This window comes from Anguilla anguilla, chromosome 9, assembly GCF_013347855.1.
Source record: "Anguilla anguilla isolate fAngAng1 chromosome 9, fAngAng1.pri, whole genome shotgun sequence".
NCBI lineage: Eukaryota > Metazoa > Chordata > Actinopteri > Anguilliformes > Anguillidae > Anguilla > Anguilla anguilla.
Window position 1 is genome coordinate 36899396 of NC_049209.1, and position 18625 is coordinate 36918020.

The 18625-nt window shown below is 41.4% G+C and overlaps 1 pseudogene; it reads left to right on the plus strand.

Moving 5' to 3' along the window:
* The first annotated feature begins 315 nt into the window (after positions 1-315).
* On the plus strand, positions 316-16962 carry LOC118235896 (annotated as a pseudogene).
* Positions 16963-18625: the final 1663 nt, after the last annotated feature.

Genomic DNA, 18625 nt, shown 5'->3' on the forward strand with positions numbered 1-18625 from the left:
AAACATAGTTGTGCGTTAGCTCAGAATCTCTCTAGTTGACTCTCTGTTGTTAGTTAAATGCGTTAGTAAAACTGTGTGTGGGGGTTTGGTGTTGGTGTTAAATTGCCCGGTATTGTTGAGCTAATTTCGAGTAGCTTCACCTGGTGCTATTTAAGTGGTGTTCATCTGTGGTTCATTTAGTGTGCATCTGATTGTGTCGTCGCTTCTGCCGTACCCCGCGATTCAGATAAGCGTATCTTCACTGGATTTGTTTCTGCTGTTGCTAGTTAGAGAACATAGTTGTGTGTAATTTAGATAATCTTTCTTGAACTTGTCTCAACTGTTGCTAGTCAGCAAACATAGTTGTGCGTTAGCTCAGAATCTCTGTAGTTGACTCTCTGTTGTTAGTTAAACGCGTTAGTAAAACTGTGTGTGGGGGTTGGTGTTGGTGTTAAATTTCCTGGTATTGTTGAGCTAATTTCGAGTAGCTTCACTTGGTGCTTATCTGCCCTAATGAAGGTAATGCAAGCACGTAATTGCCACCCGGTATTTATAGCTCCAGCGGAGGCAGCCTCGTCGTCAGTTTATCATGTTTATAAACCCCATTCCCTTGTGCGCGCTGCCTCGCCCCAAATGGTCTACTCACCGCGGGCGCAATTTATCTAACCTGATCTACCCACCCTTATCCACACCTCAGGAATTCACTGTCACAGGTGGACTATGGAACTGCCAGTCAGCTGTCCAGAAAGCTGACTTCATTACTGCCTTTGTCAAGACGAAGTCTCTTGACTTCCTGGCTCTCACAGAAACTTGGATCACTCCCGATAACACCGCCACCCCAGCTGCACTGTCTGCGGGATACTCCTTCTCGCACACCCCCAGGGCCTCTGGCCGAGGCGGGGGTACCGGTTTGCTCATTTCCTTGTCCTGGAAGTTCTGTGTCCTCCCCAGTCCTAATCCTACTTCCTCCTCCTTTGAATCTCATGCAATTAGTGTAACTCAGCCCTCAAAATTTCACATTATAGTTCTGTACCGTCCTCCAGGTCCACTAGGCTCTTTCCTGGACAAGCTGGACACTCTCCTAAGCTCCCTCGCTGAGGATGGCGCTCCTGCTATTCTACTGGGAGACTTCAACCTCCCACCAGAGACCTCCCAACTGTCCAGGGTTGCCTCACTCCTCCAGTCTTTCGCCCTATCCCTGTCCTCTTCCCGCCCCACACACAAGGCTGGTAACCAACTAGACCTTGTATTCACCAGAAGCTGCTCCATTCCCCAACTTACAGTGACTCCCCTCCATGTCTCAGACCACTTCCTTCTTTCTTTCTCCCTCTCCTATTTACTCCCCCTCAATTCATCCAACAGCTCACCCACAGTAACTTTCAGGAGAAATCTCTCTACTCTGTCACAATCCTCCCTCATCTCCACTGCTCTGTCTACACTTCCCCCTCCTGCATCTTTCTCTAACCTGCCAGTTGATCTTGCTACCTCCACCTTCAACTCCTGCCTCTCCCAGTGCCTCGACTCACTTTGTCCTCTTGTCTCCAAACAAGCACGCTCCTCACCCCCCTGCCCATGGCTGATTGAGTCACTACGCTCCAGCAGAACATCACTGCGGGCTGCAGAGAGGAAGTGGAGGAAATCCTGATCCTCTGATGACCTGACTGCATATCATACTCTGCTGGTGACTTTCACATCGGCCCTCACATCAGCTAAAGCCTCATTTTTCCAATGTAAGATCAGTGCATGTGTCTCTAATCCACGCAAACTATTCTCCACCTTCTCTTCCCTCCTCTTTCCTCCTCCACCCCCACCTCCCCCTTCCCTCTCCGCAGATGACTTTCTGGCTGCCTTTGAAGGAAAGGTGACTACAATCCGGAATTCCTTCGCCCATCCAGTGAGCCCCCCAACCCCCCGGGACAAACCCACAGCCACACTGACCTCCTTTGAGATTCTGGAGGATTCCGATGTTCTACAACTCATCACCTCTCATCGTGCAACCACCTGTCCACTTGACCCCATCCCATCTACAGTTCTCCAATCCATTTCCAGCAAGTTCCTTCCCTATCTGTCCTCCATTGTTAATTCCTCTCTTTCCTCTGGTCATGCTCCCTCTGATTTTAAGATGGCTCGTGTTACCCCACTTCTCAAAAAACCCACCTCAGACCCCTCCGATGTAATGAATTATCGACCCGTATCGCTTCTACCCTTTCTGTCCAAAACCCTTGAACGAGCAGTTCTTAAACAACTAACCTCTTTTCTCCATCAGAACAACCTGCTAGACCCTCACCAGTCTGGCTTCCGATCTGGGCACTCAACAGAGACTGCGCTCCTAGCTGTGACGGAGGCACTTGCCACTGCAAGAACCTCACGCCTCTCCTCTGTCCTGATCCTTCTTGACCTGTCTGCAGCTTTCGACACGGTCAATCATAAAATACTCCTCTCCACCTTGGCTGGGATGGGCATCGCCGGGACTGCCCTGTAATGTAATGTAATGTATACTGTATTAGTTAACACTCATTTTTGCATTTCTGTTTTGTAAAAGATGCATTGCATCACTGTTAAATACACTACTTATTGTGCTGATAACAGAAATATGATGTAATTTGCCAAACTATACTTCACCTTTAATTTTTCAGAATGAAAATCAGAGTTTGATCTTTTAGTGCAAGAACTTGACCCTTTTGATGTAGCCAGCATCATGACATTGCATCATCGAGATGATGGGTGTGGTGTAATCACATCACATAATTTATTTTTTGTGTTCCTGCCCACTGTGTATTTACAATTTGAGTGATATACTTACAAACCACTCAAGATTTGCTACTGGCCCACTTTTCTATCCACAAGACTCATGCTGGAGGACTGCTTGCGCAACTTACATCCATCTCACCTGATATTCACGACTGTATCGGAGGAGGGATGTAACTTTCCCAATGAGTGAGTACATACAGTTGTATTCACTAACATTATTGTGTCAGATACTGGGCCTACTGGTCATAACAACTTCATTTTGGTGTGCTGTTAAGCAAGGGTGCTGTCATGCCAAACAGTGTCAACTCAGGATGTCCAGAATGCTAGCGTCGGCATTGTAACGGACGCGTCGTGGTGGTCGAAAGACGTTATTATATCACCTGGACACTATTTGGCATGACACTGCCATAATGGGGTGGGGAGAGGGTACCATGATTCAGGGGGCCCCCAGAAATGCAGGGGCCTTGTAACATGCGACGGATTATAGATTTTTATTGTGTCAGTTTTAATTAATATTATTACAGTAGACAGCCATTACGCTACATTTGCTTAATAAAATAATTATGCTATGGGTGGCTAGCCAGTTTTGGCTACTAATTGCCAACAGTTAAACCATAATAATAATAATAATAATAAAAATAATAATCACTTTATTTATATAGCACTTTTCATACAATGGTTTGCAGCCCAAAGTGCTTCACAGAAAAGTTTTTGCTAATTAAAAGAAAGGGGAAACAGAAAAAATAAGACAATGGAAAATATATACAATAAAAATAACACAATTATACAAGGCATTGTACATTAAATAGGAGAATAATAAGATGCATATAAAAACAATTAAAAAAATTAAAATACATAAAGATCCAACATAAAACCGATAATAAAACAAATGTACTAACTAAAAGCCATCCTAAATAGGTGCGTTTTCAGCTGTGTTTTAAAACTGTCAACAGACGGTGCAAATCTGATATGTTCTGGAAGAGTGTTCCACATCTTTGGGGCATAAAAACAAAAGGCTAACTCTCCACTTCGTTTATGTTTTGCCTTTGGAATCCTGAGCAGACCTGCACTAGAGGATCTTAAGGCTCGATTTGGGACATATTTAGATAAGCAATCGCTCATATATTTAGGTGCAAAGCCATTTAGTGCTTTAAAAACAAGTAAAATAACTTTAAAATCAACTCTAAAAGCCACAGGTAGCCAATGCAAGGTAGCAAGGACAGGGGAAATGTGAGCTCTCATTTTTGTCCTGGTCAGTATTCTTGCAGCTGCGTTTTGAACGAGCTGTAGTCTATTAATTGACTTTTTTGGAAGTCCAGCAAAAAGTGCATTGCAATAATCAAGTCTGCTTGTGATAAATGCATGTATTAGTTTTTCGGAATTTGACTGCGAGAGAAAAGGTCTTACTCTGGAAATGTTTCTTAAATGAAAGAATGCAGTTTTTGTCACCGAGTTTATGTGTGAATTAAAGCTCAGATCAGAATCAAAAATGACTCCCAAGTTCTTTACTTTTGGTTTAGATTTTATCAGACAGTTAACCAATGGATTAGAAACATTGTCGTCATCTGGCCCTACAGACAAATATAACTGTGTATCATCTGCATAGGTATGGAATTTTACACCAAGTTTGCCAATAATTTTGCGTAAGGGGAGCATATACAGAGTGAAAAGTAGAGGTCCATGTGTCGATCCCTGTGGAACTCCACAAGTAATCTCAACCTTCTTTGAGACATGGTGACCTAGACAGACATAAAATTCCCTCCCTGTCAAATATGACTGAAAGCATTTTAACACAGTTTCTGAGAGACCAATCCAATTCTTAAGGCGGTGCATTAGTATTTCATGGTTTATGGTGACCAGACTAGACCATATATAGGCTAGTAGGCCTACAGCTACATCAGTAGCTGTATGGACACTCTAGCTAGCTAGCTAGCTACTGTTGAAGGAAAAGGTTATTATTTGACGTAGCTAACCAATTCCATCTGCTAACTTTGCTTTGTTACTGAATTACTGTTTCCTGTGTCCTGTAAGTACTTTCAGTCCCACCGTGACTTTGAAGAAGACAGGGTTAAGCATAGCCATATATACATAGACGCTGAATTGGCCGCTTCGGCCCCTTGCTGTGATACGTCAACGTGGCCGCCATATTGGTCCAGGCAAGACTGGCCTGAAAACAAATAGAAGTAAACGGGGAAGCTGCAGTTTTTCTGGATAAAAAGCACTATAACATTTACATTTCTCAACCAATTTCAATGAGTCGTTTTTATATTCAAGGGTTTATGATCTACGTGGAGTACAAAACAAAAAGTTTTTCTCGTCTATTTTTTATTAGTGCAAAAAATATTTTGTATTTGTAAGCAATGACTTGTGCTTGCAACTTATGGTTTGTGTTTGTACATTGCAATTTGAAACTGAAACAAAAGTATTTTGTACTTGTAAGCAATGACTTGTGCTTGCAACTTATAGTTCGTGTTTGTAGCTACTCTGCAAGTTGAACCTGTAAAAAAACGTTGTGTTTGTGGATATAGATTTTCGTGAGGGGGAGGGTCACATCTGTAAATTAAAATCTACATGTGTTTTATGATCTGAAGTGGTTTATTAACATTTGTGAACAGAAAAGTACGCGTAAGTTTTTACGTGCGACGCTCCCTCTACATGCAACGCACAGTTTACAAGAAGAAACTCACAGCTCTCGCTACAGACAGACTTTTGGCACTGCTTTTACGCTTCCGGTATGGAGAGCCAATCGTTCAAGGCATTTTCAACTATCCAGTCAGCGCTCCAGTAGAGACCAGGGTTGCCATGTTGGGCACATTTGACTATACTACTTATCAATGCTATATCCTATAAATTTTAGCTATATCCATAAGATCTCTTGTCTCAAAACAATCAGACAATGGCAAGAAATAATCAGTAATAAATTATTTTAACATAATAAATAAAATAGATATACGTATATGCACAGAAATTGTGTCTATTTTGAACACCCTGATTCTCCAAGGACATCGTTATTATTTCATCACAGGGTGGCGCACGCTGACTGGTTCGTGAGCAGCCACCACCGAGTAAACTTAGTGGATTGGCGGTAATGTTAGATATTCTTGCATGTGAAGATGTCATGGCAGCAACAGGTCGGTGTTTTAATTAGTTAGAATCTCGAAGATTTCCGTTTCGTTCTCTTTGGCGATACCAATGGCGAGAAGCGGTAATTGCAGGTGTGTTTTTGGACCTCACCTCCCATAGATCCAACCAGTGTCGCCTGTGTAACGTCAGTCAGTTGGCACCTGAGCCACGCCAACTATAACACTATTTACTGAATAAAAAATGGTTGTTATAAAAGTAACGTTATGTACATACTCATTCGTTGTCTAACATTAAGCTAACTTAAACTGTCTTTACACTGCCGAGCCGGGTTAAAATGCTGTAGCAGACCTGGGGTAGAATGATCAATTTCCACAAACGTCCTTTTGCCCGGTATGAACATCTTTACACTGCAGAGAAGAATTTGCGGGATTCGCTGTGGCTCATGCAATTATGTATCTCATGCACAATAAATAGTCTTTTTCGTGAATGACTGTTGTGTGATATTTTTGAAACAACTGCCTTGCAAAATGTTACCCCTGGTGTTTCTGGTTTTGCTAGCTAAACTGTTCGAGAATAAAGCTGAGCTGGGTGTTAAATTAGCAATCAGAACAAGAAGAATAAAACAAAAACAAAGGAGATTTCATCAAAAAAGGGCATCAAGGCTGAAGGAGCATATGAGGAAGCGTAATAAAATAATAACAACACTGATCCATAATGCCGTATACTTTTATTTAGTTTTCTCCGGCTTGACATCTTTACACAGAAATCAGACCCGGCTCTGCTCCACCTATACCCCGGCTTATATATTGATGAACTTGATGGCAATGTAAATAATGGTAACGTTAAGGCCAGTTAAGATCAATGATTCGCAACGAGACGAAACGCTTTTAGAATGTTGCAGAGAAAATTGCAGCGGTGTGAACTGGTTAGTAGCAGAGTCGTTTCCTGCTCTGGGGTCTCAAAAGACCCACCTTGTCAAATTGCCAAGTGCAGTTCTAGAACGTTTACAATCAGATGTTTTGCAAGTTGCATCCAGTCTCGTTGCGAATCATTGATCTGAACTGGCCTTTAGTTAGCTACACTGCAACGTTGTGCAACAAGGTAGCATTGCATTCGAGAGACGGTTTGCGAGGTTGGTACCGGTTGGTAGCGTTAGCTAGCGTTTGTTCTAATTGTTAGCTGACATTAGATTCTGTTATTTGCATTAGCTAGCTAGCTAACGCAACGTTACCTGATATGAGAGATGGATACTGTGCGCAACGTTGTCTAAACTAATGTTGTCTTTTTTGACATGGTCCGGTAGCTAGCGTTAGCTGTGCAAATAGCTATGTAATTTAGTAACATTACATCGTCATCAAATGTAATACGAAATCTACATCAATAAATAATATGACCTCTCATATTACACAAAAACTTTTTAGGGTTCCATAACCACCACCACCACCCACCACCCCCCCCCCCCCCCCCCTCTGTTATTGTAACGCTAGCAGACACCGGAAAAAAACAGTACGCCGCTCACACAAAAGTGAGCTGAAGAGCAAGCCTGTTGCATTACCTCCGCCTACCCTCTCTGGCGGACAAACCACTGATGCTTGATGCAAAGCGCGTCACTGACTATGCGCCACTTGTGATTTTTTCCCGGGAATGTCGCCACAGACACCCAGTTCTTTAATCACAAATAATAATAATAATAATAATAATAATATAATAATAGGCTCAATCACCATTGTGTTACCTAATTCGGCGATAGATAGTGACTTAACAGACATTTATTTTAATGAAAATCTTTGAGATTATTACTTTAACAAATGATCCAATAATTGTATTGCATTATATTTGTGTAATCTTGCTGTAGTATTGCTTAGTTCACTCATCAAAGCTTAATTGGTTGGGATGGCAGGTATGCCCCATACCTATACAGCACCGAGAGTTTGGGACTTTTCAGGGTTCCCCCCAGAAATAACCACAACAGCCACAGACACTCAGCCCTTAAAAACATTAAATTCTGTACATTCTGACCCCATTTCAACAGACAGATTTCATAAACAACTTCACATGTCCACACAATAAAGCCCTAAACTAAGGGGATTTTGCGTTTTCTTCTTCTTCTTCTTCTCATTCTTATTTTTCCTTCCGCCTATCCCACTAACAACATGTCTCCCCATTGGACATTTTACCGACACCAGCCAAATCTTCACCTACACGACCCAATCAAAAACTCGCATACACACGCAAAATACCCATACCTTTTTACTCTGAAACATTTGCAGCTTGAACAGCTAATCTTCCTGTGGCCTAGTGGGTAAGGTTACAGTCTTGGGAACATAGGGTTGTAGGTTCAAGCCCAGCTAGGGACACGTTTCTTTAACCTGCTTTTGCCCTCACTAATAATTGTCTACTACTTCTCAATTATTGCTTTTGCACCATATCTACCCGCCGTTCACCGAACGTATACACTGAATTATGACGTACTGTCTGCACGTTCAGTTATTAACCGGCTACAATATTGCAAAGTCATATGGACTCAACGGGAGCTGTTCTGTGCTTACTGGCCTGTGTTCTTCTTTAAAACCACGTACAGGTTTGCAAATGATATTTCACGCATTGCATAGCTATGTCATGGTGCTGCACTAACAAAGTCACAGACTGGTAAACCTCCGGTTGAAGGATTGAATCCCGCCTCGCCCTCAGGCAGATAATTTTGCTCTTTTACACTAACGTTTTCTTACGCTTTTACATTTTCTTTACCAAAACTCACTCACAGCCACCTATATACATTTCATGACAGCAAATGTATTCCTTTTATTAAAAAGTTACACCAGTTCACCGATGTGCCATTTCTACTAACTACATTTCTTTACTTGGCTACGGTACAAAACCTTCTTATCAGCAAACGCCACATTTCTACATTCATGTTACCTCGCCCTGTTCTCTATCCAGCCACATACAAACAATTACTACGTATGTAGGTTCTGCAACTCCCCATTAAAACATTACATTTAAAATCATGACTCACTCATAATTATAACTACTAGTACTAATCACGAGAAAAGGACAGCAGTGCTATAGATCTCACACGTTACTTAACCCTCCACTTTAATGATTAATGCTTCAGCCCCACTGTTATATATACCATTCGATAAGGAAACTGAGCTCGCTCATGGTCACTTCATTCACTTCGCACTATAGTCTGTGATCATGTCAACCTTCACCTATGTAAGAGGGAAATTAAACTGGGACCCAGAAAAGGCTGGCATTTGAACGAGCCGGCATGCTGGGGCGCAGCCTGTACTTCAAAGGACCCGAGAGCCTTGTGGTAAAACAATAAGCTACTCGGATTTCCTCGGGATGAGCAGGCCATTTGGCTCTCTGGACTGTTACCCTCTGGACAAGATTGAGATAAGAGGAACTGAACTGGTTGTTTATGGTTGTGTGAGCAAGTCGTTGGCTCTCTGGAATGTTACCACCTGGATACAACTAAGATAAGGGGAACTAGTCTCTTTGTCTGTGGTTGTGGGTGTGGGTGTTTTGGGGTCATAAAGGGTGAAATGACCGGCCACATGGTGGGGTAACGGCGCAGTGGGCCCCTCTGCCATTAGACTTTTTATTTCTTTTCTGGATCTGGACTTTAAATCATCTGTTTATCCTATTTACAAACCCCAGAAAACCGTACAAACCATGCACATGTTTTCATTGTATTATTGTATTATGCATTATGTAATAATAACATGGATTGCATGTACAATGGTTAAACAAAAGGGTATTTTCATGACAACTGCACCATAATATTACATCCACTTGACATGTTTAGTATGGACATATTCAGGAAAATTATAGCAATTGAATGAAATATGTTTCATACCAAATAAAATTTAATAAAACATAGTTTCAATAACTCAGGAAAAAACTAACACAATGGAATGTCCTCTCTGGTAATCATCTCCTTTTCCCCATTTCCCCACCAATTGTTTTAACAACCGCCTCCAAATGGTGGGGGCCGGAATTTGAGATTTATGATTCGGCCAGGTTAATTTATGGTAATGCCTAGACCAAACGCGGGATTTGGCTTAAAAGGAAGGGAGACAAAGCAATCGAGGAAGATCGTAATCGACTTCTCACCGTGCACATACTATGTGCGCTGTGTGTAGACAGACAAGGAAGATCGTAATCGACTTCCCTCAGTGCACATACTAGGCTATGTGTTCTGTGTAGAGATAGCCATGGAAGATCGTAATCGACTTCGCACCGTGCACATACTATGTGCGCTGCGTGTAGACTGACGAGGAAGATCGTAATCGACTTCCCACCGTGCACATACTCTGTGCGCTGTGTGTAGACAGACAAGGAAGATCGTAAACGACTTCCCCACGTTACACATAATCTGTGTGGTGTGCGTAGATTCAGAAGGAAGATCGTAACCGACTTCCCACAGTGCACCTACTATGGGTTCTGTGTAGATAGCCAAGGAAGATCGCAATCGACTTCCCGCACTGCGCATACTCTGTGTTCTGTGTGTAGCTAAACAGGCTGGGTAAGAACTCTTTTACTCTGTATTTATGTTTTTAACCTTTATAATTGATTTTGGAATTGAAGATAATAACCTACCTGCCTGTTCAATAAATTCTTATTTTTAACTTGCGTGGTCTTCATGACTCTAATCCATTTTATCTTCTTTTCAGCCGAAATTCCGTTTAAATACTCAGGGGGGCAATTCTGACGGGGACCTCCTGATCAGGGGTCTAGTACAGTAAACGTCTTTAGTGGGGTCTTCAAGTTAGATAGGTGACCACGATCTGCCTGTTAAGGGATTGGTGGTATTGGTTCTGGTGTTTTGGCTTAAGAGAACCCATGGGCGTAGTACGCCGGTTCTTGTCAAATTCGCCTGAAGGAGCCCGATAGATACGCACCGTCCTGGGCTCATAACTGTCGATGCACTATCCATGTAAGCCAGGCATGGAAGGCATGTATTATGGTGGTCAGCCTCCTACCCTCTGGATTCCTCGCCAAACTGAGATTTAACAATAATGCTAAACCCGGGAGCATATATTGAGGAATGATGGCACAAGATAGAGTCGAGTGTAACCACTCCCAAGTTCCACGTATAGTTAAACCCTAATTTTAAATTATCATATAAAATGGAGTCAGATTTAACACGAGAGTAAACATAGTAACTGTTACGCTTCCTTGCTGTGGTCAGGGATATATCTGTTATGTTGTTCCGCGCATATGTGAATATTCTGATGCTCTCATTGGAATATTTACAGTCCGGCGACAGATCGGATATATCTCTGATGACAGCATAGCCCCGTTTACAAACGGAGAGTAACCAGAATGCTACTGATCCGTTTCAGGCCAGTTTTAAGCGGGATATGAAGCAGCGCCTTCATATCTAACCCGTGGCAACGGAACCAGTGCATTCTTAATTATAATTGTGCCCTGTTCTTACGAACAGAGGAAAAATAACTAACATCTCGGTTTTGAATCACACCAGCCAAGGGAGAACACGCGATACCTTCCCCTCCAGCTACAAACCCTCATTGGTCTAGCTGTGAGGTGTTTACACCTACATGCCCATTCTGCTAAAAACATATTGTTTCAATTACGCAATTTCATCCTAATTTCTCTGACACTGTTGTTATTTTCTCATATGCAAAGCCTGCTGGGACATACGCGTCTGCTCCTATTCTCCACTATCAAGTTTTCCGATTCTAGCTTAGCAAAACAGCGAAGAGAATTCTCACCTACAGATAAGCCTATCAAAATGCCTTATAAACCTTACAAACACTAAAAGTGCATCTCCACGAAATAACAGACAACGGAGCAGGACAGCAGGGTACACAAGTTGCCACCTAGGGAGCTCTAATTCTACGGGCTTGCTGATTCTTTTGTCAGTCAAGGCTCGTTGGATGGCCGTCAAATCCACGAGTACATACACTGGCCATATTTCACCAGCGTTTCTCATGCGTTTACACTTACGCCACCGCATCCTTTGTCACAGCCACTGTTTTACATATATAGCAAACCAAAACTGCTAAACGGTACACGCTCATCAGACTATACAAATTCACACAAGGATAGCCATAATCCACAACCGTTTCTTAGCAAAAAGAAATGATATAAAATATAATTTCTTTGATCTGACACAAAGTTTGCATGACATTGTAAAATGGTAAGATTACAAAACACAGGGCCAAGTGACTTGAAAGAATTGAGGAAATATTGGGTAGCATTGCTTTGGAATACATCTTATTTAATTTCGGTGAGGCAAGATAGCCTATATTGTTTGTAGTACCGTAACGTGGCGTCATTTTGATATCAATATAAAACATTGAAAACATGTTTTTTATAAGATAAGTTTTACCCCAGCAAGATTAGACAAATAACTATGTGGAATTATGTTTTCTCATGCCTGACTAGTTAGCTAAAGTTAGCTTACATAGAATAGGTGATATAACTCTACTAAACTAAAACACTCTTTCAAGATCTTAAAATTTAAGGTCTATATTTAATATAGATAATTTGAAATACAAGTGGCACCATTTTAGGCACCATTTCATTAGCTATGTGTAGATCATTAGTTAGCTAAACTTGTAGAAGGGTTTAAGAACATGTCAGGGTATTTTTTATTTTCATTGTGTTACAATGGTGTACAGTATCTTTTATCATTATAGCCTTAACCAGAAAACTAATCAATGTTTTATTTTGATGATAGAATCTGACCTAAGTGAGTGGGGAAAAGGCATGCATTGTTACTGTACTACTGTATATGGTGTTATCAGAGCTCTTATAGCTGTAACTACTGAGAAAAATTCCACCAGCTTAGCTGTGTGGTAATAAATGCACTAATTAACTAACTTTGAGCACTGTAACTGTAGCTAAGTGAAAATACCTGCATAAGAGAATGACAGTGTAACCACTGTTGTGTATTTGTGCATTTTTTAATACTACTGAAATTATAAAATGTGAATATCTGTTTTCATTTAGATCAATATTCCACTTTGAGTCTTACTGCAGTCTTACTGTTTTTTCATCACTAGCCACATGTCAGAGACATTACAAGCCATATGTAGAATTATTTATCGTCCACTTAGCCTATGACCTTATCACATTAACATCACACGTTATTGAAGGAAGAATATTCTAGCCCAGATATGTTTTTATCCCCCAATGAGGTTGCTGAGAATTGCAGTATAGAAAAGGTAACAAAGTTGAAAAGCTGTGTTCTGTAGAATTGTTAAGCATTTTCTGTTTGGGAACTTGGTGTTGCATCAAAATTTTGGTTTTACAAAGTCTAACGTAACTTAATATGTTCTTTTTAACAGGAACAACATTCTGTAATTGAAAATGCGTTCCGCAGCTTGGACCTTGTGTCAAGTGCCCAACCACTTCACAACAGACCACCTGCTCAGCCTAGTTCCAGTCAGCCACCCATTGGGCAGAAATTTTGGCACCCACTGGGCAGCAGTGCCCAGCCACAAGCTCACAAGAGACCACCTGCTCAGCCTAGTTCCAGTCAGCCACCCATTGGGCAGCAATCAGCCACAAACATTCAGCAAGACATGCAGCGGTAATACTCTAATGCAGTACTCCCTTGTTCTGTACATATTAAGTATATTAATGTAATGGTTACAGCTATTTTACATGAAAATGAAGCTTAACCTTGCGGAATAATGTCTTTAAAAATTTTTTCTCTACATTGTGGAGAACATACTTTACTGGGTTTCTTCTTCTCTCGTCTAACAAACACAGTTTGACAAGGTGGTTTATTATCCAATCGACTTGAGTGCACAATATATAATATGTTGGTGAAATGACCCCAGACCTTTTTAAACAATTTGAACATTTTAAGGATTTTCAAGGTCAAGCAAGGTTTTTGGGCTTCTGTCTCATCATATATGGACCAATTCAATATATACAATGCCCATCTATTCTAGGGGTCATAAGAATAATAAGAATATTTTTAGGTTAGGCATATGCCCTCATATATGGACCAATCCCGATGATAACTGTCACAAAGATGCACATTTACAGTACAATGCATAGCCTTTGTAATGACATTACATGGGCTGTACCATTTCCCATTGATTCATCATTCTTTGGTACTTGGGCTCTGACCAATTCAGATGAATGTTACCACAAATTACTAAACTTTTACAACCCAGACGTTATCATGCATAAATATATGGGTTACATCATTTTGTATTATGGGGGTCAAAGTTTGGCATGGGGGGGGGGGCATTCTGTGCGTTGACCATCGTGCATTATTGCCATTTTTTTTTTTTACACATTTGTAAATGTATTTATGAGCAAACCAACAAAACTGATTCCTTTTGTGTGCAAATCTTCTAGGTATTATGTAATTCGCAATATACTTCCAGCCATTTTAACAATTTGCGCTACCATATTTTCTTTACATATCATTTCCTGCAATGTTCTCAGGAAGAAGATTGGGAAGAGGAAAGAGAAGTTGCATCTCGTGTTACCCCTGCTGTAACTTTGACCAAAAAGCTGGAGTTCAACTTCTGCCTTATGCCAGAGAACATAAGTACAACTCCCAGCAATCAAATACAGCTCTTGCAGGCACGGCTTGGAAGAAGGATCATTACAATATCTGACAGTGCTTGCCATGATGAGGTACTATGGCCTTGTATCTGTTTTGGGTGGCTTGTCTATTTCTTGTGTAGGTGTCATAGTCAAGGCTATACTTACCCGTTTTACTGGGGGTACTACATTTTTTATCTAATAACACTAGCAGAGTCTGAGGTTGAGCCAGCTGCATATTCATGAAATATTTGTTGGTATGCACATATTTAGATTTCCAGTGGCAAGTCAGATTGTGTTCAGTAATCAAGTCCATACCACTCACAGAGATAAATGCCTGGATCTATCTTTAATATGAGAGCTATTTATTACCTTTAACATTGAGTATTCAACTTGTGTTTTTAACACAAAATAAGCCATTGCTGTCCCATTATATTTTCTTCACATTTGTCTTCAATATGAAAAAAATATTTTCAATCAAGAGGACATTGGACAAAGGAAGCTCTTCGTTTTGGCTCAAGGCTCACAGGGGTATACAGCGAAAATACTAAAGTCCAGTAGCAGCAATGGAAAACATCATCTACATTGTTCCACTCCAAGACAAAATCGATACCACTCACTTGCTCCAGATGCTTACGAATTCAGTAAAATGCCCAAATCTGTGTAAATCTTGTGGGGTCGCCATGCCTCTTCAGCTTCTTGCTGCCCACATAGATACCTGTGGTTCTGTAATTATCTCCTTCTGAAGACCCGATGTTGTTAAAAAGTTATTATGTTAAGTTAATACCGTTGTATTACCCAATTCTTTCACTGTTTTTACAAGGACCCAGAACAGGGGGCTTCAGACATCGAGGAAAATACAGAGAAGTTGGATAATGTTTGTGATGCGATTAACGAGAAAATGATGGTTTGTGGACAATACTGTACATGCGTTGTTTACTAAATCAAATAATTCCAGGTAGTTTCTTCAAATCTGACCTTTCTGACATAAGTCACCTATTTTTTCTTTAGCAAACCTGCCTAGTTTGTGAACAGCAATTTCCAGCAGATTTGATCCTTTATCATGCAAGTTCATGTGGAGATAGGTAATGAAAGAGTTTTATATTTGGGAAAGGTACTCAATGTTGAATACTAACCTGTTATTCTGGTTCTATTGTTGTGTTTTCTATTTGTGTCTTGTCTTTATCGTGTGTGTTTCTTAACTTTTAACTTGTAAGTTTGAGACCTCTGTTGGTGGTAGCGTAATGCACTTTAAATAAACTGACCTGACATGACCTATGTAAATGCAACAGCTATGATACAACTACAGTATGAACAACCATGCCTTGAGTTTATTAGAAATATAACACTCCATCTCTTCATTAATTATTTCTTTAGGTTGCCTGAACAGGAAGAACATGGGGGACCAAGTTGTCATGAAAGCCCAGCAGTAAGTCAGGGAGTGGAGGAGGATTGCCCATCGGATTTGACAACAAAGAATATGGGTGTGTAAGAAACTGTTTGTGTTGAGGAGTCAATCTTGCTTACCATATTAAACTATTACCTGTGACAATTCATTGGATCCCTACCTAATAATCTGTTTGCTGAGACATTTTTATACATTAAGAACAATTTAGCTCCATATGATTATTGATTTTTCATTCATTAACCTGAACAAAAAGCGATCAATTGTAACCATTGCTTTCTGAATGAAGAGATTGGTGCATGTACTGTCCTCCAGGGAACAGATGGTGTGGACACTCTTACACACCTATGGTGGACATGCAATAATATACATGCAATAATATACCAGGGTTATAAGATGTCATATTCCATACTGTGTTTGACACACAAGTCCCTGCCCGCATCTCCGCCTGCCTGAGGGACATCCAGAGCTGGATGGACAATCACCACCTGAAGCTCAACCCGGGTAAGACAGAGCTAATCCTTATTCCTGCTCTAACCTCTCCTCTCCTTGATTTTTCCATTTCCATAGGGGACACCTTAGTGATGTCATCACCCTGTGCCAAGAATCTCGGAGTGGTGATGGACAACAGGCTGTCCCTCTCCAAGAACATCGCAGCGGTAAGCCGGGCGTGCAGATTCTTCCTGTACAACATCCAGAGAATCCACCCTTTTCTCACCACCTACTCAGCCCAGCTCCTGGTCCAAGCAATGGTACTATCCCGCCTGGACTACTGCAAATCTCTTCTGGCTGGCCTACTGGAATCTGCAATCCGACCCCTGCAACTCATCCAGAATGCTACAGCTCGTCTGGTCTTCAACCTTCCCAGACACTCCCACGTCACCCCCCTGCTCACTGCCCTCTACTGGCTGCCCGTTATGGCTCGCATCAAATTCAAAACATTTGACCTAGCATACCAGGCAGTCAAGGGATCAGCCCCAGCATACCTCCACAAGATCTTCAAACCCTACATGCCAGCCAGACCCCTCCGTTCCGCTACCTCAGGACGCCTGGCCCCTCCCCCTCTTCGCACTTGCGCTTCCCGGTCACATCTCCTGTCTGTCTTGGCTCCACGATGGTGGAATGACCTTCCTGTGGAAGTCAGAACAGCTGAGACACTGACCACCTTCAAACGACGACTGAAGACTCACCTCTTCAGGCTGCACCTCTCCCCATCCCTCCCTACCTCCCTGTAGTCTCTAATTGATTATGTAATCTTAGGGTTGTAGCTAGGTAAGCTGTTTATCTTAGTTGACTTAGTTGAGTAGGCACAAGTGCAACAACTATTGCTTGTTTTATTTGCATAGACTGCTTTGTTGCTATTTTTTGTTGTGTTAATCAGATTAACCTACAGTTAAACTACGCAGACGTTCTCTGCACTTGGAACTGCACTTCCCTCTAGGGTTTTCAACACACTTGTTCCTGGTTTTGATTACACTTTGTTATACGTCGCTCTGGATAAGAGCGTCTGCGAAATGCCTGAAATGTAATGAGTTGAAAATTACAGAATTCCTTCTTGTAATATCCAACCAGATGCATAATGCTGTTTCAATGTTTGTAGATCATTGGAAAATGGTAAATGACCCAAAAGCAGCTGCAGCAATCTTCAGAAGAGACCTTCTCCAAGGGAAGGAAAATTAGATCCCACTCAGAGCAAGCATGGATCTCCGTGAGGATCAGCAGTCACAAACCAGTAGCATCATAACCTTTTTCAAAGGAAGAGATGTTGACTGGGCAAGACCCTTTCGTTGCCTATTACTGGGTAACCCCATAGAGACTTCATTTCCCCCTCTTCATTACTGTTGTATGCAGATGTAGTGTACTTGTTTTTCTTATTTACTGTAATATTTCTTTTCATAGGTGATACCGGCAGTTGGAGGGTTGCCAGTTCAATCCCCCGCCCTGGGCGTGTCGAAGTGTCCCTGAGCAAGACACCTAACCCCTAATTGCCCCCAATGAGTTGATTGGTACCTTGCATAGCAGCCTTTCACCATTGGTGTGTGAGTGTGTGTGTGAATGGGTGACGGGTGAATGAGAGGCATCAATTGTAAAGCGCTTTGGATAAAAGTACTATATAAATAAATGCAGTCGATTTGATGCAGTGCTTGGAATTGGTGTGCAGCGACACTTCTTGAGCTCGGCAATATTCAAGCTGCAACATGGGTTTAACATTAACAGTGGTATGTTATCTCTATTTTTTAAGAACTAGTGTTACAAACTGTAAAATGTTGTGAAAATGTCCATCTCTTGTCCTGTTTTTTTCTTCCTCAGGTGCGAGTGACATCAGCCTTCTGTTTGAAGGGGAAGAGGACCACCTTATCCCCCCCCACGTTGCAGATCTTAGTGGAGAGTGACCTATTTGTGGTGGCAGGGAGAATAATTGGCCATTCTTACTTACATGAAGGCCCACAACTTCATGGGCTGAGCAACGCAGTTATCCATGTTCTACTGCATAATGGCATGGACACTGCTACAATACAACTGGCAGATGTGGCAGATATGGATATTAGGACCACCATCCAAAAGGTAAATTTGACCCAAAAAAAAGTAAACATTAGCTATAATGTGTTAAGCGTGCATGAATCTATTGATCATTTAATCTTGTAGTCAAGCATTGTATTGTACAGGTAATTATAAAATGGTTTAATATTTAAAATGAGTCATTGTGTGCTTTTCTGGGGGCTCTGTTTGCACATACTGATTGGGTCAAATCAATACCGTTATTCTTATCTTGTCATTTTGTAATGAAGTTAATCCGCAGCATGGAGAAGTGAATTTCTATGATTCTTAAAGCTTGACGGACATGAAGACCTGACCGAGGAAGAG